The 19962-nt window shown below is 58.7% G+C and overlaps 1 long non-coding RNA gene across 1 annotated transcript in view; it reads left to right on the top strand.

Moving 5' to 3' along the window:
- Positions 1-19208, top strand: part of MIR3667HG (MIR3667 host gene) — a 37976-nt gene extending 18768 nt beyond the window's left edge. The window contains exons 2-4 of the long non-coding RNA XR_008517921.2: positions 13334-13412; positions 13589-13823; positions 18163-19208. This is a non-coding gene — a long non-coding RNA (MIR3667 host gene). The remainder of the gene's footprint in view (positions 1-13333; positions 13413-13588; positions 13824-18162) is intronic.
- The last annotated feature ends 754 nt before the right edge of the window (positions 19209-19962 follow it).

The raw sequence follows: 19962 nt of genomic DNA, 5'->3' as shown, positions 1-19962 counted from the left end.
TGCCCAGGGCAGCTGCCCAGCAGGCAGCGGATGGGTCTCAGAGCCTGGACTCTGGAGCCGTGTGGCTTCCTTTGAATTTCTTTTGTGACCTGGAGCTTGTTCCTGACTCCCGTGGGCCTCCGTTTCTTCATCTGTACATTGGGGACACTGAAGATCCCTCCCAGGGTGGCTTCGAGGCTCCACTGGGGACACGCCTGTGGGACCTTAACAAGAGTCCGGGCGGGAGGTGCCGTTGTGGAGCCTGTCCACGCTCTGCTTCTTGGCGTTAAATGTGACGATGGTTGGGCAAGTGGGGCCATGCAAAGTTATCTTTAAAACATTTCATCAAAACATTGAACGTTGTCTTGTTATTGGTTATAATGTATAAAAAAAAAGTAGTGAAGTCAATAGTGTAATTTAAACCCATAGAACCTTGAGCACTAAAGCACTTCGTTCCCTGTGGGACGTGCAGCGGGAGGCGTTAGAGCAGCGCTGGCTCCCCGTCCTGCGGCCACACAGAGTGCGCTCCTCCCAGGACCCGGAGCTGCCTCGCTTCTCCTCTCCGAGTGTGGCCCGGCCTCCAGCGTTCTGTCCTCGGCACCGTCAGTGCTGGGAAACATCTCCGAGGGCCTGCAGCAAGAAAGCCTCCAGGCCTGGCCTCACCCGGAGCAGGGCGGGTGCTCAGGGAAGGGAAGCCAGGCTGTGTGTATACCCGGGAGGAGGCTGAGTGGGTGGGCTTGCCGCTGTGTCCCTGGGCTACATTCCTGGGGTGTCGTGGGGTGGGTTAGCTCCCATGTGCTCCTGTGCCGGCAGCAGTGGCGGTGGGGCCCTCTTAGTGGCCCTCCCGGAGGAGGGCGCAGTGAAGGATGCTCCTGAGCTGCTCCTGGTTCTGAGGGTGCAGGCGTCCAGGTCGATGCTGTGTGAATGGGCCTGTGTCTGCACTACCGCTCCCCTGTCCTGCCTAAGATTGGAAAGAGACGGGTGGTCCAGCTGTCTCTGCAGAATTCCCGTGTCCTACGAGCAAGGCGTTGGTTTGTGGCTTTATCTGGTTTGTGTCCAGTGGGTTTTAATGACTGACCCTCTGCTTGCTGGGAGGCCTTCTGAACAGCAGCTTTGGAGAAGTCAAGGGTGGTCGTCCTGGGTCCTGGGCCGAGTGAGATACCAGGGGGTCCAGCTCTGAGGAATCCCCTGAGCCCAGGCCCCTGGCAGGTGGCTGGAGGGACGTGGCTGGGCATCGGGTGAGGCAGGAGTGGGAAGCAGGTGAGCCCAGGGCCAGCTTCACAGAGGGACATCCAGACAGAGCCCTGTGGACCTGCGTCTGTGTCAACACTGAGGGGGCGGGTGGGGTGAGAGGGCGGTCACGGAGGGCAGGATTCTGGAAGCTTCTGGGCAGTGTCAGGGGTGCCTGTGATCATCACAGGCTTGGTTTGTATCACAGCTGCCGCCAGGATGCACTCAGCAGTAGGCCAAGGGTGCTGCCCAGGCCTGGGAGCTCCTATGCGCGGGGACCTGGGCTGGTTCCTCCCCTGGACACACAAGCCCCACCCACCCTTAATTTTTGCCTGAGGACCTTATCAGGGCCTTTAGGTCATGAATATGAGTCTGACTCCAAGTAGGGAAAAGCACCGTCCAGATCTTCTGACCCGTGCTTTCCCGAGGAAGGAGGCCTCATGGGGCTCGGCTGCTCCGGACCCTGGGGGAGGCTGGGAGCCTCCCTCACCCGTCGCCTTTGCAGGGTCCTGCTTCGTTGGCGAGGCGCTCCCCACATTCCTGGGCTTCTTTGTGACCTTGCATGGTGGTCAGCTCCTCACCCCCTGGGGTGCAGAGGAGGAGGCTGAGGCTCTGCAGGGAGCCCCCTCCCCAGGGCGGCCCACCCTGGTTGGGGGTCTCCTTGCCCTCCGTCCATCTGCATGGCTGGGATGCCCTGGATCCACCTTTTGTTCACACTCATCACCTTTTTGGCTGGTTGGTTTTTCTTCTACCAGGGAGATTACCCTTAAAGAAAATGGTCCCAGTGCAGAAGCAGAGTGGTGGGCTTGCTGGTGCCTCGCCCTCCGCCTGTGGACAGGACCCCCATGGCCTGCCTTACGCTTCCGGGCAGGTGCGTGTGGACCCTAACCCCATTGCCCTGCGCCTCCACCCAGCTACGGGACTTCCCCTTCCGTTGTCCTGGACCCTCCTCTCCCCAGGCTCCCTCCAGAAGATCCAGCCCCACCCCACCCCCACCCGGCTACAGGACCTCCCCTTCCCTCATCCTGGACCCTCCCCTCCCCTCCCCAGGCTCCCTCCAGAAGGTCCAGCCCCGCCCCACCCCCACCCGGCTATGGGACTTCCCCTTCTCTCTTCCCTCATCCTGGACCCTCCCCTCTTCAGGCTCCCTCCAGAAGGTCCAGCCCCACCCTGCACCCCTCACCCCTGCGGCACCCCAGCCCCGCGGCAGACAGAAGCCATGGAGGTAAACCGGCAGCTGTGACCGCATCTCATTTCACCGAGAATGCAGCTCAATTTGAGTAAAGCCACCCTCCAGGAATCCATACTTTCCCCATAAACCTCCGGGCTGGCAGATGTCAATGCTGTCGGGATTGAGGTGCCATTCAGACGTCAGGCCTGTTAGATGAAAATGTCTAATCAGAAAAACATTGGGGGCTTAGAAGAGATGGACCAAACAATTCCAAAACAATTTATCTTAGAAATTAATTCCAAGGAAAACTTTACCCAGTGGGGCTGGAGCTTAAAGTTTTATTTTCAATTTATTAAAACTCTGACGCTTCGTGTTCTGCGCGAGCCTGGGCTGAGCCCTGGGTGGCTGGAAGTCAGCGTGCTCCTGGGTGGGATTCTCTCTGTCCCCGGGCGGGATTCTCTGTCCCCCGATGGGATTCTGTGTCCCTGAGTAGGATTCTCTGTCTGTCCCCAGGTGGGATTCTGTGTCCCCTGGTGGGATTCTCTGTCCCCTGGTGGTATTCTGTGTCTCTTGAGTGGGATTCTGTATCCCCTGGTGGGATTCTGTGTCCCTGAGTGGGATTCTGTGTCCACGAGTGGGATTCTCTCTCTGTCCCCAGGTGGGATTCTGTGTCCTCAGGTGTGATTCTGTGTCCCCAGGTGCGATTCTGTGTCCCTAGGTGGGACTCTCTGTCCCCAGGTGGGATTCTGTGTCCTCAGGTGTGATTCTGTGTCCCCAGGTGCGATTCTGTGTCCCTAGGTGGGACTCTCTGTCCCCAGGTGGGATTCTGTGTCCTCAGGTGTGATTCTGTGTCCCCAGGTGGGATTCTGTGTCCTCAGGTGCGATTCTGTGTCCCTGAGTGGGATTCTGTGTCCACGAGTGGGATTCTCTCTGTCCTCAGGTGGGATTTTGTGTCCCCTGCTGGGATTCTGTGTCTCTGAGTGGGATTCTCTCTCTGTCCTCAGGTGGGATTCTGTGTCCCCTGGTGGGACTCTCTGTCCCCAGGTGGGATTCTGTGTCTTCAGGTGTGATTCTCTGTCCCCTGGTGGGATTCTGTGTCTGAGTGGGATTCTCTCTCTGTCCCCTGGTGGGATTCTGTGTCCTCAGGTGTGATTCTGTGTCCCCAGGCAGGATTCTGTGACTCTGAGTGGGATTCTGTCCCCAGGCGGGATTCTCTCTCCATCCCTGGGTGGAATTCCAGTGTCCCCAGCCACCTAGGAAGCTACACCCTCTATGTTGCGCATCCCAGACACTTGTGCCACCCCAGGTCACCTTTGCTCTTGGTGACTTGTTCTTCAGCCCCCCGTCATGACTTCCAGTGGTCGGCAGAGGCCCGTTGGCTCCTCCTGGGGACATAGAATCCCACCTGAGGACACAGAATCCCACCTGGGGACAGAGAGTCCCACCTAGGGACACGGTGGCCCCGGGCGCTGTCCTGACACCCATGCCCTGAGCCAGATCCTTGGGTTGGTTCTCAGCATAGGCTGCCACCCCGTCTGAGCCGGCCCCTTGGCTGCACACCCAGAGAGTGGCTCTGGAGCCACAATGTTGCCAAAGAGCTGTGTGGCCTTGGGCAAGATGCCAAACCTCTCTGGGCTCCACTGGCATTAGCTGTAAGGTGGGATGGTGGTGATGGTGCCCGGCTGACAGAGCTGTGATTAGGATTAGAGGTGCGAGCAGCTCAGCTCATGGAAAAGACTCAGGGCTGATGGGTGGAGACACATCCATGGACCCCGAAGACCCTGCCAGGAGCTTGCACAGACCCTACCGGGAGCCTTGGGGGCAGGTCGGACTGGCTCAGGTGCTTGGACGGCTCTGGGTTGGCAGCTTACTTGGAGGTGGAGGTGCTGGGGGAGGGGAGGCCCTAGATGTCCCCAAACCCCACCCCAGGCCCCATCCCCAGCGAGGAGAGTGAAGGGCCGCCGGCCCTCCCTGGGTGGGCACCTCCCACTCCTGCGGGCCTGGTGGTGAATTATAGAGAAAATGTGCTCTTGGCCTGACTGTTAGCTTTGAGCTGCTCTGGTTGGGAATTGAGTTTCTTAATAAACAGGAAAATGAAAAAAGTTTTGAGCTACTAGAAAGTCAAATTCTTAGTAGGTAATAAATGGAGCTATCTGGAAAAATGAAAGAGAATTTGCTCCCCAAGACCAGAGGCCTCTCGCCTTAAACGTGAGTGACTTCACACATGATTCGGGGGGCATTTATTGAAATGGGAGGCAACTGAGCTGCCATCAACATTTGAAAAACACGGCCGGGCGCAGTGGCTCATGCCTATAATACCAGCACTTTGGGAGGCCGAGGTGGGTGGGTCACTTGAGGTCAGGAGTTTGAGACCAGACTGGCCAACATGGTGAAACCCGAATCTACTGAAAATACAAAAATTAGCCAGGCGTGATGGCAGGCACCTGTAATCCCAGCTACTCGGGAGGCTAAGGCAGGAGGATCACTTGAAACTAGGAGACGGAGGTTGCAGTGAGCTGAGATTGCACCACTGCACGCCAGCCTGGGTGACAGAGCGAGACTCTGTCTCAAAACAGCAACAAAAAACCCCCCAAAAAACCCAACAACTTGAAAAACGAAGGAAGGAAGGAAGGGACCTGGCTGTTGTCCTTTTCTGAGATCCTGGGCAGTCCTCGGTGCCTTCCCAGGGTCCAGACCCCTTCACAGATTTTGAGGGCCGAAGGCTGTCTCCGCCTCAGTTTCTGCCGCTGGCTCAGCGCCCTGTGGGCAGTGGGAGCCGGTGGGGGGGATCAGAAAGAGCAGAGGAGGTAGAGAGGCCAGGACTGGGGAGGGACACAGCTGCCTGTGGGCCGGACCCTGTCCCCAGCGTCTGCCTCCTGCAGGGTCCCCGAGGGCCCGGGGCTTCCTCCAGCGAAGGGAGGCCTCTTGCAAGGCCTGGCCTGGGCCCAGTGGCTTCGCAGGGATGGGGATTTTGCTGCCACAAACACCAGAGCCAGAGATTGTGTTTCTCCCGCTGACTGGAGGCTTCCAACCCAGCAGGTGTGATGCAGCTCAAGCGGGGACTCCAGGCCCTGGAGGATGCCTCTCCCCAGGAGCTCTTGTGTGCAGCTGGATTGGTTCCCTCCGGTTCTGAAAACAGCCCCACAGACTCCAGGCCCTGCTCAATGGCAATGAAACCCACTTCTGCTAAACGCAGGAGCACCTATTTGGAGGAAGATTTTTTCCTTCAAATGATTCCAACTAATTTCATGCCTTTCGTGTAAGAATTCTTGGAACTGCCACGGCCCTGCTTTCCTCCTTTGTTCCTGCAAACAGCTCTGTTTCCTCCCGAGGACGAGGACGGGCGGCCTCAGGCCTCCCTCGACACCCACACCGGCTCCCTTGGCTGCCGCGTCCCAGCAGGTGGCGCTGAGCCACCGCCTTTCAAGGCGACGGCGCTTCCCGCGATCGGGCTGGCTTAGATTTTCCTCTGACGCAACAATTTACAGAACCCACTGTTGATTTAGGGATCTGGGGAGCCTAACTTAAAATGAAGTAAATACATAAACCAGGGAGCCAGTGTCTTCCAAACATGAGCGTTCATCGGCACCTCGGTCCTCGGGTGAGGCCTGGCCCAGGCTGCTGCTGGCGGCTGGTCCCTGAAGGACACCCTCGCTCCGGGAGAGCAGGATCCCCGGCCTTGCACGGAGCAGAGGGACGAAGGCACCGCAGCCCAGGCCTCTCCCAGGGTGGTCTTTGAGACACTGCCCAGACTGGACACAGAGCGGGAGGACCGAGACGCACGCCCTCCCTATGGCCTGCAGCGCCTGCCTGTGCGGTGAATGGAGGGAGGGGCAGAATCGGCTGGAAGCTGAGTGCTTTCAGGGCAGGGTCCACACCCTGCCTAGCCCGAGGAGGGGCTACTCCGATCTGGGAGCCCTACTCTGGTGGCTCAGGGAAGGAGTTGGGAGCTTTGCACCCAGTAAGAGATCTGCATCCTGGTGTGCCCCGAAACACACATGTGTGCTCCGAAACACCTGCACCCCGCGTGCCCTGAAACACACACGCCTGTGCCCCGAAACACCTGTACCCTGTGTGTCCTGAAACACACACGCGTGTGCCCCGAAACACCTGTACCCGTGTGCCCTGAAACACACACGTGTGCTCCAAAACACATGCACCCCCCGTGCCCTGAAACACACACACACTGGGGTTCAGTCCTAAGCCCGGCTGGACCCTGAAAAATCACATATTTCAATTCATTTATGTCCCAGAACTGCTAATTACAAGGACATTTTGGCACAAGACTAATTATTTTTGCTTCCCAGTTAGCCCAGATCTTCAGGAGAAGGTGGGCCCGCGTGGGTTGGGTCCAGGGCCTCTGTCCTCAGAGCCAGGTGCTGTCCGAAGCATCATACCCACAGGCAGAGCAACTGGCCTCAGTTCAAATCTTCAGAGAAACAGAGAAGAGCATAGCGCTGTTTCCCCGGAAGGATGCGTCCCAAACACTTGCCTTGCCAAGGAGGGTGCTCAGGGTGAGCCCCTCAGAGGGGCTGGTCCCAGCTCAGATCCACCCTGGGGCTTGTGGAGCTGCAGATGGGGCCAGATTCCTTCCCCACAGGGGTCTCTATAGGGCATGGGGTCATGGAGGGGCACGCTCGCTCCTGCCTTCCCTGGGGTCTAAAGAGGAAGAGGGAGGATTAGCTGCTGATTCCTGGGCTTCTCTCTGGGAAGGAGCCTGTAGCTCCTCAGAGCCCATGGGGCAGCCCCTTGTGGGAGCTGGAGCCCTTGCGGAGGGTGCCCAGGGCCCACGTGGCGCCCGCCCGCTCCTGGCTGGAGGGAGGCAGCTCTGCCCGTGCCGCTGCTGCAGAGGCCTGGGATAGGCAGCTTCATGGAACCCAGACCCCATCCAGGGAAGAGCGGAGTGCTCAGGGCCCCCATTGTTACCCCCGTCTGTGACCTCGCCTCCCAGGGCTGCTCGTTCTGGGCCCTTCTCCCGGGTACGTAGATCCCCTGGCATCTGTCCGGCGTCCCCACACTCCAGCTCCGATTCTAAATCCTCCCGCTGAGTCTGTGCAGAGCTTGGTTCCCTGAACTCCTCCCCCCACACCCAGGGTTCTTTTTGGTTTTGCTGGTGGTAGTGGGGGGGCTCCTCCCCAAGGGCCAAGGGTGCAGCCATCCCGACTCAGACTCCCCTCCCACCCCTCCAGGTTGTGGGGCATGGAGCCTTGCTGAGCTTCCTGGGAACAGGGCCCAGGCCCCGGCCACTTTCCTGGGAGCTCAGAGCCGCTGGTCTCCACTGGGCGCCGGGCGTGATTACCAAGGCTGGTTGTGGACGTTTCTGTGGGGTGGGGCTGTGGGCAGGGGAATTGCAGAAGTAACCCCACCCTGAAGGGACGGGGACTGGTCTGTGGCTCGAGGTCTCCTCTGGGGACTGAAGCAGGGATGAGGCCTGGCCAGCACCTACCCTGTGGACGCACGGGGGCCGCGGGCATCACCACCCTCTGTGGCTCAAGGGCCATATGTGTGTCCAGCATAATCTAAAGGGTTGGAGAGGCTGCGTGGAGCTGGGCCAGGGAGAAGGCTCTGGAAACAGCACATAGGGGATTAAAGCCCTGCCCGTGGGCCTCACAGGCTGGAAGGGATGAGCTCATGAGAAAACAGCAGATCTATCTGAGTGGCCCAGCAGGGAGCCCACGCCTCCACCTGCCAGGGCTGAGGCCCACACATGTTCTGAGGCTGGCCAGCCCTGCACCCCAGCCTCCCTATTCCAACCCAGCCCTGCACCCCAGCCTCCCTGTTCTAACCCAGCCCTGCACCCCAGGGTCCCTGCTCCAGCCCAGCCTCCCTGCCAAGCCCTGTACCCCAGCCTGTCTGCTCCAGCCCAATCCTGCACCCTAGAATCCTGCACCGTAGACTCCCTGTTCCAACCCAGCCCTGCACCCCGGACTCCCTGCTCCAGCCTAGCCCTGCACCCCAGCCTCCCTGTTCTAACCCAGCCCTGCACCTCAGCCTTCCTGCTCCGGCCCAGCCTTGCATCCCAGCCTTGCTCTCCAGCCCAGCCTTGCACCCCAACCTCACTGCTCCAACCTAGCCCTGCACCCCAGCCTCCCTGCTCCAGCCCCGCCCTGCACCCCAGCCTCCCTGCTCCAGCCCCGCCCTGCACCCCAGCCTCCTGCTCCAGCCCCGCCCTGTACCCCAGCCTCCTGCTCCAGCCCCGCCCTGCACCCCAGCCTCCTGCTCCAGCCCCGCCCTGCACCCCAGCCTCCTTGCTCCAGCCCCGCCCTGCACCCCAGCCTCCTGCTCCAGCCCCACCCTGCACCCCAGCCACCCTGCTCCAGCCCCGCCCTGCACCCCAGCCTCCTGCTCCAGCCCCGCCCTGCACCCCAGCCTCCCTGCTCCAGCCCTGCCCTGCACCCTAGCCTCCCTGCTCCAGCCCCGCCCTGCACCCCAGCCTCCTGCTCCAGCCCCGCCCTGCACCCCAGCCTCGCTCTCCAGCCCAATGCTGTTGGTTCTGTGACAGGGTCTGAGAGGAACACGGACTCTCCCCACCCATTCTCTGCCTCCTGCAGGCTCAGTGAACAGGGACCACACAGCAGCCTCCAGTCCAGCCCAGGAGGCATTGCTGGCTCTGGGTGGGGCTCTGGGACCTCCAGCCGTTGCCCACCATCTCACTCTGTGCTCCTCCCACTCACACAGCGGAGCCCCCCACATGGAGCCCCTGACTCTCCCAGAGATCCTCACACTCTGGAGCCAGGGCTGCTGTCATTAAGACCTAGGACTAAAATTTGGCAGCAATTAAAGGCGTGCTTGCTGCTGTCCACCCACAGCTGTCAGGCTCCGCCAGAGGCCGTGCGCCTCCTGGATGTGTCCACAGAGCTGCCCCTGGGAATCCTTCATTAACTCGAATTACGCAGTAAGTCTCAGTGCTTGACCCCATGACCCCTGCCTGTGTGCAGAGAAAACAGAGCATTCAGTCCTAATTAGGAGGCCTGGAAGGCGGGGCAGCCTTCCCTGCAGCAAGCTGGCCTCCACCACCCTGATTCCTGAGTGCGTCAGTTCAATTAGGAGGCGTCCCCAAAGCACACCTAGTTGTTTCTGGCAGCGATGTGTCCGGTTGGCGACGACGCTTCCTGTCTGCACAGCCAGGGCGTCGTTGGGTGGGTGCCCTTAACTAGGCCATTGTCGGAGCCGATTGCAATTTGCTGAGTGAGGGTGAGCACGGGAGCCGCGAGCGCAGACGACAGCGGCCACCCTGGAAGGTGGTGATGGGGGGTGTTCCCACAGAGGGCGAGGGCTGGAGGACCGAGAAGGACTTAGCGTCACCTGCAGTGCTTGAGGCGATGCTCTCGTTTCAGGGGGTGTCCGGTGCAGTCAGAGGGGCGGGGAAATAGGAACAAAGATATTCTGGGACAAAGGGTTTGGTTCAAGTTAAAGGAAATGCTACACTTCGGGTCCCCAAAAGTGAGAAGCCAATTTACGACCCAGCTCCTTCCCATCCTGGAGACTTCAGCAGGGACCCCCACACCTGCCATCTGACAGAATCCTTTCCATGAGTGTCAGAGTGGGTGGTGTTCCCTTTGTCCCAGCCGGTCCCAGAGCTGGGAGCTGCGGGCCTGGAGTCATGGGTGGGCCAACTACAAGGGGCCCCCCCTACCTCACTCCCATCCATTCATTCCGCATCCTGGGCCCTGCCTGGGGCCTGGAGTCATGGATGGGCCGACTGTGAGGGCTCCCCCCGCCTCGCTCCCATTCATTCATTCATTCTGCATCTTGGGCTTTGCCTGGGATTTTGTACCCAAACAGCTGCATGTGTCATTTCCCTGTCCCTTCCTTGTGAGGGCAGTGTGGTGACATTGCTGGGCCGAGGAGCCTGAAACAGGACAGGAGCCTCCCAGAGACCTGGGCAGCTCAAGCCGAGCCTCCTTCTGCCTCTGCCTCCTCTGGATCTGTGAGCTTGGTTGGCATGAGGGCTTCATCCCCCATTGAGAGAACCCAGAATGCCTCCTCAGCCACCTGCCCCTGAGTTCCCTGTCAGGGAGGACCCATGTTCTTGGGCGGTGCCCGGGGCTGACCCAACCATCCCTCCTGTGCCCAGCTGCCCTGCCCCGTGCCCTGTTGCCCATTCTCTGACCCTCAGCTTTTCCTCTCCAGCCCCTGGGGGGGGGGCACCCCTGCCCTGCCTTTGTGGGGGTCCCGAGTCCTGACTCATTCTTTCTGAGATTCCAGCGGTAGGCGGGACCCTTGTCCAACAGGCCCCCAGGGTTCCTGTATGTTCGCCTGAATTCCTACCTGCCTGGGAAAAACTGGAAGGGAAACCGTTTATATCCAAAACTTACAGTTTGGAGAGGAGCCTGTGGATGGAGCCCCCTGCACAGAGCGTGGGCCCCCCGGGTGGATTCCCCCCTGCATGGAGCATGGGTCTTTGGATGGATCCCCCTGCCGGGAGCGTGGGCCCCTGGGTGGATCCCCCCTGCATGGAGCATGGGTCTGTGGATGGATCCCCCTGCATGGAGCGTGGGCCCCGGGTGGATCCCCCCCTGCATGGAGCATGGGTCTGTGGATGGATCCCCCTGCATGGAGCGTGGGCCCCAGGTGGATCCCCCCCTGCATGGAGCATGGGTCTGTGGATGGATCCCCCTGCATGGAGCGTGGGCCCCGGGTGGATCCCCCTGCATGGAGCGTGGGCCCCGGGTGGATCCCCCCCTGCATGGAGCATGGGTCTGTGGATGGATCCCCCTGCATGGAGCGTGGGCCCCGGGTGGATCCCCCCCTGCATGGAGCATGGGTCTATGGATGGATCCCTGTGCAAGGAGCATAGGCCCGTGGGTGGGTCCTGCCTCGTCCTTGCTGTGGATGTCCTGGCTGTGTGTCCTCGTCCTCCACCCCTGCCCTCCTGGTGGGAGGAACTCCTTCCTGTCTCTTTGGCGTGGCCGGGCTGAGTGGTGCTGCCTGACACTTGCCTTCCATCCACAGGAGATGTTTGAGAAGGAGCCTGTGTCAAAGTGTAGGCATCAGATGAAAATTTACCTTCTTGTTACCTATGCAAACAGGCCAGGCTCTACGAAATCCTTGGCTGAGAACGGTGCCACTGACCGACTGAGCTCCCGATCACTCTGAGAGAGGCTCACGTGCATGGTGGATGTGGAAGGCTTTGATGATGTTGGTGAAGCTCTCTCTGGTGAGCTGGGAGGCAGCCTTGCCACGCCCACCGCTCCGACCTTGCTGCGGATGAGTCACAGGTGACCCCACTCCGCTCAGGAGGAGCTGGCCCCCCGGCCTGACGTGACCACACCCTGGCCTCCCCACCCTGCGCCTCAGTGGGTGGGTCAGGCACACCCAAGCCCCTCCCCTCCTTAGAGGCTGGACCTGGAGCCGCATTGCATTGTGGGGTCGGCTCCCACCATGCTGCAGAGGCAGGAGCAGACCCCTCCAGATGGTGCTTTCAAGCCCACAGCTCTGCAGCAGGGAAGCCCAGTGTCTCCCTGGGATGGGCCTGGGCCACCACTGCAACCTTGTTTAACAACTGCAATGTCCCCTGTGCAGCCAAGGGGGTGCCGGGGGTGGGTCCAGAGGTCTTGGGACAGGAGCAGGAGACAACAGGGGCTGGGGAGACCCCCCAGGGTGGCATGGGGTTGGGGGCCCTGCTGTCAGGCAGTCTCCCTTCGGGGGACTGACCCCTGATCACCATGCAGTGCCCCGTTTGTCCCTGATACGGGTCCTGGCTGGGATTAATCACACCTCCTGTGTTTTGCAGTAGTGTTAGCGTGGTGTGTCATTCTCCAGTGCTTTCTTTTCGTCTATGTGTGTCTTTATATTTGGAGGGAGCTTCTTGTGGATGACATAGAGTCAGGTTTTTTTTTTTTCTTTTTTTTTTTCGAGGAGTCTCTCTGTCGCCCAGGCTGGAGTGCAATAGTGCCATCTCAGCTCACTGCAACCTCCGCCTCCCCGGTTCAAGCGATTCTCCTGCCTGAGCCTCCCGAGTAGCTGGGACTACAGGCGCCTGTCACCACGCCTGGCTAATTTTTTTTTTTTTTTTTGTATTTTTAGTAGAGATGGGGTTTCACCATATTGGCCAGGTTGGTCTCAAGCTCCTGACCTCGTGATCCTCCCACCTCGGCCTCCCAAAATGCTGGGATTACAGGCGTGAGCCACCGCACCTGGCCCAGTCTTTCTCTTTTGATGGGTGCACGTCAACCCCTGACTTCTGAAGTGATCATCCACATAGCTGGATTCCTGTTGGCCACATTGGTTACTGTTTGCTGTTCCTTGGTCTCTGTTTCTTTTTTTGTCTTCCATTCTTTTTCTGCCTTCTCTGGTTTTGATTGAGAATTTTGTATGATTTCATTTTCTCTCCTCTCTTAGCAAATCAGTTACACTTCTTGTTTTCTTTCTACCTTTTTTGTTGGTTATCATAGAGTTTGCAATATACATTTACAGCAAACAGAGGTTCACTTTAAATAGCGTGGTGCCACGTCACAAGCAGTGCAATTGCCTCATGGCAGAGTGTTCCAATGCCTTACGACTTTGGTGTCATTCATTTTACTTATCCATAAGCAATAATCGCCAAATATGTGGTTACTATTATCCACTTCTCCATTTATCCATTTATTTCTCCATTTATCCATTATTTCTTATCCACTTTAAGAAGATAATTTAATTGGGTACAGAATTATAAGTTGTTGGTTTTATCCTTTCAACACTTTAAATGGATACAAACGGTTTATGGCTTGGGTTAGTAGTAAATGTGTAGCATCGGTGGCTCAGAGATGTCGCCCCAGAAGGCACTTCCTCTGGTGGGAACAGGATGGGAAGTGGGCTTACAGGGAGAGGGTGCCCAAAGACCTCACAGCACAAGGTTCCTGGAGTGTGAGGCCTGGTGCCCAGGCAGAGATTGTCCCAGGATGGTGCCGTCAGCCCGGGGTCAGGGTGGCCGTTTGGGGGCTGGTGGCAGCTTTGTGCTCCTGTCTGCAGACGCCGTCAGAGATGGATTGGGGACACTCCTCCGGGAAGGTGCTGAGGGGGGGAGCTGCGACAACCGGCCCCACACCAGGTGGGTGTCATCAGAGGCAGCCGTGATAAATGGAGGGGTGAAAAATATATTTACAACTGGGCAGTGTCTGAGGCCATGAGATTTATGTTCCTCTGGTCTTGGTGGCCTCCCATGTCCCTGAGGGCTCTGGAGGGAGCCTGGCCGGCTTCATCAGTTTTCTGTGCTGCGTCTTCCAGAAAAAGCCGGGGGCCGCTGAGCCCAGGCCACCAACAGGAGCTGTGGACCCAGCCTGACCCCTGCACCGAGGTGCTTTCAGGGCACAAGGGGGATGCGGGAGCCTGTGGCTGCTGTCGCTTCTGCCCTCAGTTCATAAACACACGCTGTACACATCCCCTGTGCTTGGCAAGGGGCCTGGATGGAAGGGCCAGTGAGGAGACGCCCATCCTCCAGGCACTGTGCCTCCTCCCAAAGGTCAGCAGCCCTGAGCATCACTGTGCTTCCCTACCAAAGGTCAGCAGCCCTGAGCATCACTGTGCCTCCCTCCCAAAGGCCAGCAGCCCCGAACATCACTGTGCCTCCCTCCCAAAGGTCAGCAGCCCTGAGCATCACTGTGCCTCCCTCCCAAAGGCCAGCAGCCCTGAGCATCACTGTACCTCCCTCCCAAAGGTCAGCAGCCCTGAGCATCACTGTGCCTCCCTCCCAAAGGTCAGCAGCCCTGAGCATCACTGTGCCTCCCTCCCAAAGGTCAGCAGCCCTGAGCATCACTGTGCCTCCCTCCCAAAGGTCAGCACCCCGAACATCACTGTGCCCTCCCCACAAAGGTCAGCACCTCAAGCATCACTGTACCCTCCCCACAAAGGTCAGCAGCCCTGAGCATCACTGTGCCCTCCCCCCAAAGGTCAGCACCCCAAGCATCACTGTACCCTCCCCACAAAGGTCAGCAGCCCTGAGCACCACTGTGCTTCCCTCCCAAAGGTCAGCACCCCGAGCATCACTGTGCCTCCCTCCCCACAAAGGTCAGCACCCCGAGCATCACTGTGCCTCCCCACAAAGGTCAGCACCTCGAGCATCACTGTGCCTCCCCACAAAGGTCAGCACCCCGAGCATCACTGTGCCTCCCCACAAAGGTCAGCACCCCGAACATCACTGTGCCCTCCCCCCAAAGGTCAGCACCCTGAGCATCACTGTCCCCTCCCCACAAAGGTCAGCACCCCGAGCATCACTGTGCTTCCCTCCCCACAAAGGTCAGCACCCCGAGCATCACTGTGCCTCCCCACAAAGGTCAGCACCCCGAACATCACTGTGCCCTCCCCCCAAAGGTCAGCACCCTGAGCATCACTGTCCCCTCCCCACAAAGGTCAGCACCCCGAGCATCACTGTGCTTCCCTCCCCACAAAGGTCAGCACCTCGAGCATCACTGTGCCTCCCCACAAAGGTCAGCACCCCGAGCATCACTGTACCCTCCCCACAAAGGTCAGCACCTCGAGCATCACTGTGCCTCCCCACAAAGGTCAGCACCCCGAGCATCACTGTGCCTCCCCACAAAGGTCAGCACCCCGAGCATCACTGTGCCTCCCCACAAAGGTCAGCACCCCGAACATCACTGTGCCTCCCCACAAAGGTCAGCACCCCGAGCATCACTGTACCCTCCCCACAAAGGTCAGCACCCCGAACATCACTGTGCCTCCCTCCCCACAAAGGTCAGCACCCCGAGCATCACTGTACCCTCCCCACAAAGGTCAGCACCCCGAGCATCACTGTGCCTCCCTCCCCACAAAGGTCAGCACCCCGAGCATCACTGTGCCTCCCCACAAAGGTCAGCACCCCAAGCATCACTGTGCCTCCCTCCCCACAAAGGTCAGCACCCCAAGCATCACTGTGCCTCCCTCCCCACAAAGGTCAGCACCCCGAGCATCACTGTGCCTCCCCCCAAAGGTCAGCACCCCGAGCATCACTGTGCCTCCCTCCCCACAAAGGTCAGCACCCCGAGCATCACTGTGCCTCCCCACGAAGGTCAGCACCCCGAGCATCACTGTGCCTCCCTCCCCACAAAGGTCAGCACCCCAAGCATCACTGTGCCTCCCCACAAAGGTCAGCACCCCGAGCATCACTGTGCTTCCCTCCCCACAAAGGTCAGCACCCCGAGCATCACTGTGCCTCCCTCCCAAAGGTCAGCACCCCGAGCATCACTGTGCCTCCCCCCAAAGGTCAGCACCCCGAGCATCACTGTGCCTCCCTCCCCACAAAGGCCAGCACCCCGAGCATCACTGTGCCTCCCCACAAAGGTCAGCACCCCGAGCATCACTGTGCCTCCCCCCAAAGGTCAGCACCTCGAGCATCACTGTACCTCCCCCCAAAGGTCAGCACCCCGAGCATCACTGTACCCTCCCCACAAAGGTCAGCACCCCGAGCATCACTGTGCCTCCCTCCCAAAGGTCAGCACCCCGAGCATCACTGTGCTTCCCCACAAAGGTCAGCACCCCGAGCATCACTGTACCCTCCCCACAAAGGTCAGCACCCCGAGCATCACTGTGCCCTCCCCCCAAAGGTCAGCACCCCGAGCATCACTGTGCCCTCCCCCCAAAGGCCAGCACTCCGAGCATCACTGTGCCTCCCCACAAAGGCCAGCACTCCGAGCATCACTGTACCCTCCCCACAAAGGTCAGCACCCCGAGCATCACTGTACCTCCCCACAAAGGTCAGCACCCCGAGCATCACTGTGCCTCCCTCCCAAAGGTCAGCACCCCGAGCATCACTGTGCCTCCCCCCAAAGGTCAGCAGCCCTGAGCATCACTGTGCCTCCCTCCCTCCCAAAGGTCAGCACCCCAAGCATCACTGTACCCTCCCCACAAAGGTCAGCACCCCGAGCATCACTGTACCCTCCCCACAAAGGTCAGTACCCCGAGCATCACTGTGCCTCCCTCCCAAAGGTCAGCACCCCGAGCATCACTGTGCCTCCCTCCCCACAAAGGCCAGCAGCCCGAGCATCACTGTGCCTCCCTCCCAAAGGTCAGCACCCCGAGCATCACTGTGCCTCCCCACAAAGGTCAGCACCCCGAGCAGGGCCCTGGGGAGAGGCCAGGAGAGTGGAGGATGGGAGGGAGAGTGGGAAGCGAGGGGCCCGGACTTGAATAGGATCTGGGTGGCACTTGAGGGTTTCTGTGAGGTGGACTCATGGGCGGGAGAGCGGTACCCCAGGCCCTGGGAAGCTGGAGGTGCCAGGAGTCCTCGAAAGGGGCGCTGCATCTGTAGGGGGCCTGGCTCTCGGTTGCGGCCCGCAGGCATGGGACCAGCTTGCTCTCAGGCCAAGGGGAGAGGGGGCAAAGCGCCCACAAGGCCAATGTCTGTGACCCTGTGTCCCTCACCCAATGTGGGACCTCCCAGAACCTTCCTCCAGTGGCACCAGTGACCGGGGGCAGCTTTGAGGGGGAGGGAGATGATTTGGAGCAACAGCGGGCAGTTTGCCCACAGCCACCTGGCTTGACACACTTGACCGGGTCACCACAGATGTCTCTGAGCTGTGGCCCAGCAGGTCTGGTGTGCACGGCGTCTGCCCTGTGGTTCTGCGGTGCTGGCCGTGGCCTGAGGCTGGGGTTCAGCTGTGCTGCTCTTTGTGCGGGGGAGGAAGTGGAGGGGGCCCCAGCGAGTGTGCACATTCGTCCAGCATCTCAGGGTGGACCTGACCTTGGTGGAAGGGGCTGGTTTCAGCTGAGGGCATTTCCTGAGGATTCGGCTGCAAATGAGTGTCTCCACTCCTCGCAGCCCTTGGTCTGGGGAACCTGGCGTCCACCGTGGCTGACCTGTGTGGTTGGTCGGCTGCTGTGGGGCTGTCAGTGACCCAGCTAATGACAACTTCAGCTAGATGCCTGTTGCCTCAAACAAGTGCTGGAGTTCGCCTTCCTTCTCCTTTTTGATTAATATTTATAATTAGAATTGTTGATCAAAAATACGGGTCGTGTTCACAGATAGAACCACGCTCGTGAGGACAGCTCTGTGACCGGGCCACGGGGAACACACACAGATGGCAGTTTTCCCAGAATCCCCCGATGGCCCGGGGCCCCGACCTGGCTCTTTCCTCCCTGATTTTCCCCCAAAGGGTGCAACAATTCCTGTTTTCCCTGCTCTGCAATCTTTCCCATCTATCAAATGGGAGTTAAGATGCAGTTACTTATTTATGAATGAAATTAGAAGAGACATATTAATAAATTATGTGAATCCATTTTTTCTAAAAATATGATGGAGGAATTAGTTGACATATTAGAAATGCTGTGATTTTTATATTGTGATTACTTGTTCTTTTAAAGCAAAATGCATTTTAAACAGCTTAGCAAATTGTCTAATTAATCACTTTGTTTACATAAAAACATGCCTGGAAAGTGGGGGGAGCTTGCCTCTGGGATTAATGGGAACAGTGGGAAAGTTCTTGACAGGATCTCTACCAAGGAGACAATTTCTGTTGAACAGGGAGCAGGTGCTGGGGTCCGTGAGTTTGAGCCATGTTTGGTGTGAGCTCTGCCAAGGCTCAGTTCTGCGGCACCAGGGGCCTGAACCTGACTTGTTTTCAAGATGTTTCTCTTGTTGTTTGGGAGAAGTCCCAGGTAAGCAGCATTTGTGCCCCTCCGGCCACAGCTCCCAACGTGAGCAATGGCCCCCCGTGAGCTTCTCCTTTCTAGCTCCTTCAGTCTCAGGGCCTCACGCATCTGCGACCTGCCTCCTCCACTTGGAAGCCCGTGGGCTTCCTGGAGATGTTCTCAGCTCCCAAGCACAGCCTTGGAGGCAGTGAGAAGCTCTGTCATGTTCTGGGCACCAGGAAAATCTCCATGATGCCAGCAGGCGTGTCCACAGAGGAAGGGGCGAAGAAAATGGCGAATGGACAGGCGACAATGGTGAATGGGCAGGCGACAGGCATCCCGCCTAGCTCGGAAGAGGAGGACATCCTGAGATTTGCCACAACCTGGAGGCGATTGAGCTCGTGACAAAAGCCAGACACAGAAAGACAAATACCATGTTCTCATTTGTGCATGGGAGCTAAAGTAGTTAAGTTCATAGAGGCAGAGGGTGGGGAAGGGGCTGGGTGCGGGGAACTGGGGAGAGGTTGGTCGAACGGCACAAAGGCTCACTTAGGAGGTGACAAGCTCTGGACAGCAGGGTGGCTGTGGTGAACGAGAACGTGTTGGGTGCATGGATTTGCTGTGACCTGACCTCAAGTGCTCTTGCCATGGAACCCAGGTGCTCCCTGCTAGAAAGCCACACACGGCAGAGGAGAGCTGGCGAGAGGAAAAGCAGGTTCGACTCAGCGGCCTTTGGAGACGGCAGACTGAGATTGTCACAGAGACCATCTCAAGTCAGCACGAATTCCAGGCTCTTTTATGTTAAGGGCAGGGGGACAGGGAGGGGTTTGGGATCAAGAGGTGACAGGTGACCGCACCCTCTGGGTGCCAGCGAGGGTCCGAGGAGGCTGGGGATGCCTTCATTGTTGGTCGGGTCATGGAGCTCCTGTGAATCCACAACAGAACAGCTGTTCACAGGCTTCCCCTTTCATCCTGGAGTGAGTTTCAAAACCTGCACTATGACTACCTCTGTGTATTTTCTCCGGCCTCTAGTATGATCCTAGGCTCCGTGCAGGAATGGGTGAAGGCCTCTTACACAAAAACAAAGTCAGGTCCTGAGTTCTTTTGCTGTTTGTTTGCTTTCTCCTGCACACTCGAAAAGGTGACTGGCGGAGGTGAGGCTGCGCTAATTAGCTGGATTGTGGTGACCCTTCCACAAAGCACGTGTATGCCGGCATATTCACTGGGTCATGCACCTCGAATACATATTTTTACTTGTCAGTTACATCATAATAAAGGAAAAGAACGAAAAGAAAAAGACAGGGTGGAGCCTGCCCCCTGCCCCGTGAGGAGCTCGCTGCCTTGATCCTTCCTGGGAAGTGGGTGCAGATGCAGGGGCGGCCCCCGGACCTGCTCGCCTGCCCTGGGTCTGGGCCCTCCTATTGCCCTGTGAGGCCACCCCTGGGCCTGGTGCTCCGTGCACCCCTGCATTCTCTGGACCTTTGTCCCTCGTCCAGGGCCCAGGCTGAGTCGAGGCTGCCCGCAGCCAGGCGCCTTCTGTCCTGTGCACATGTGCCGTCTCAGCTGCCTGGGTCGGTGCCTGAGGAATAGAAACTACTCAGGAAATCCTGCTTGAGAAGCTGCGTTCAAAGTGGCTCTGTCCACCAAGCACATGGCGTGTAGACTGCATGTGGCTGCCTAACTCGAAGCACATGGCATGTAGACTGCACGTGGCTGCCTAACTCGAAGCCCCCAGGAAGCCCCCAGGAAGCCCATGCCAATGCCCAGGTTCTGAGAAAACCTCAGGTTCCCTCTGTCCTGGGGGATGGGGCATGAGATGCCTTCAAGTAGACATGAGAAGCTGGTCATGCCAAGTCCTCCCTCCTCTGACAGCTGGTCACTCTGTCACCTTCCATTCTCCAATGGCTGGTCACTGTCTTCCTTCCTCCTCCGCCGGCTGGTCACTGTGTCCTCTCTGCACTGGTCACTGTGTTTTTCCTGTACTGGTGACTGTCCTGCCTGCACTGGTCACTCTGTTGTCCTCCCCCTCCCCGTATCTA

This window comes from Pongo abelii, chromosome 23 (assembly GCF_028885655.2).
Source record: "Pongo abelii isolate AG06213 chromosome 23, NHGRI_mPonAbe1-v2.0_pri, whole genome shotgun sequence".
NCBI lineage: Eukaryota > Metazoa > Chordata > Mammalia > Primates > Hominidae > Pongo > Pongo abelii.
Note: the sequence above shows the minus strand (reverse complement) of the source record. Positions and strands in the feature narration are given on the sequence as shown.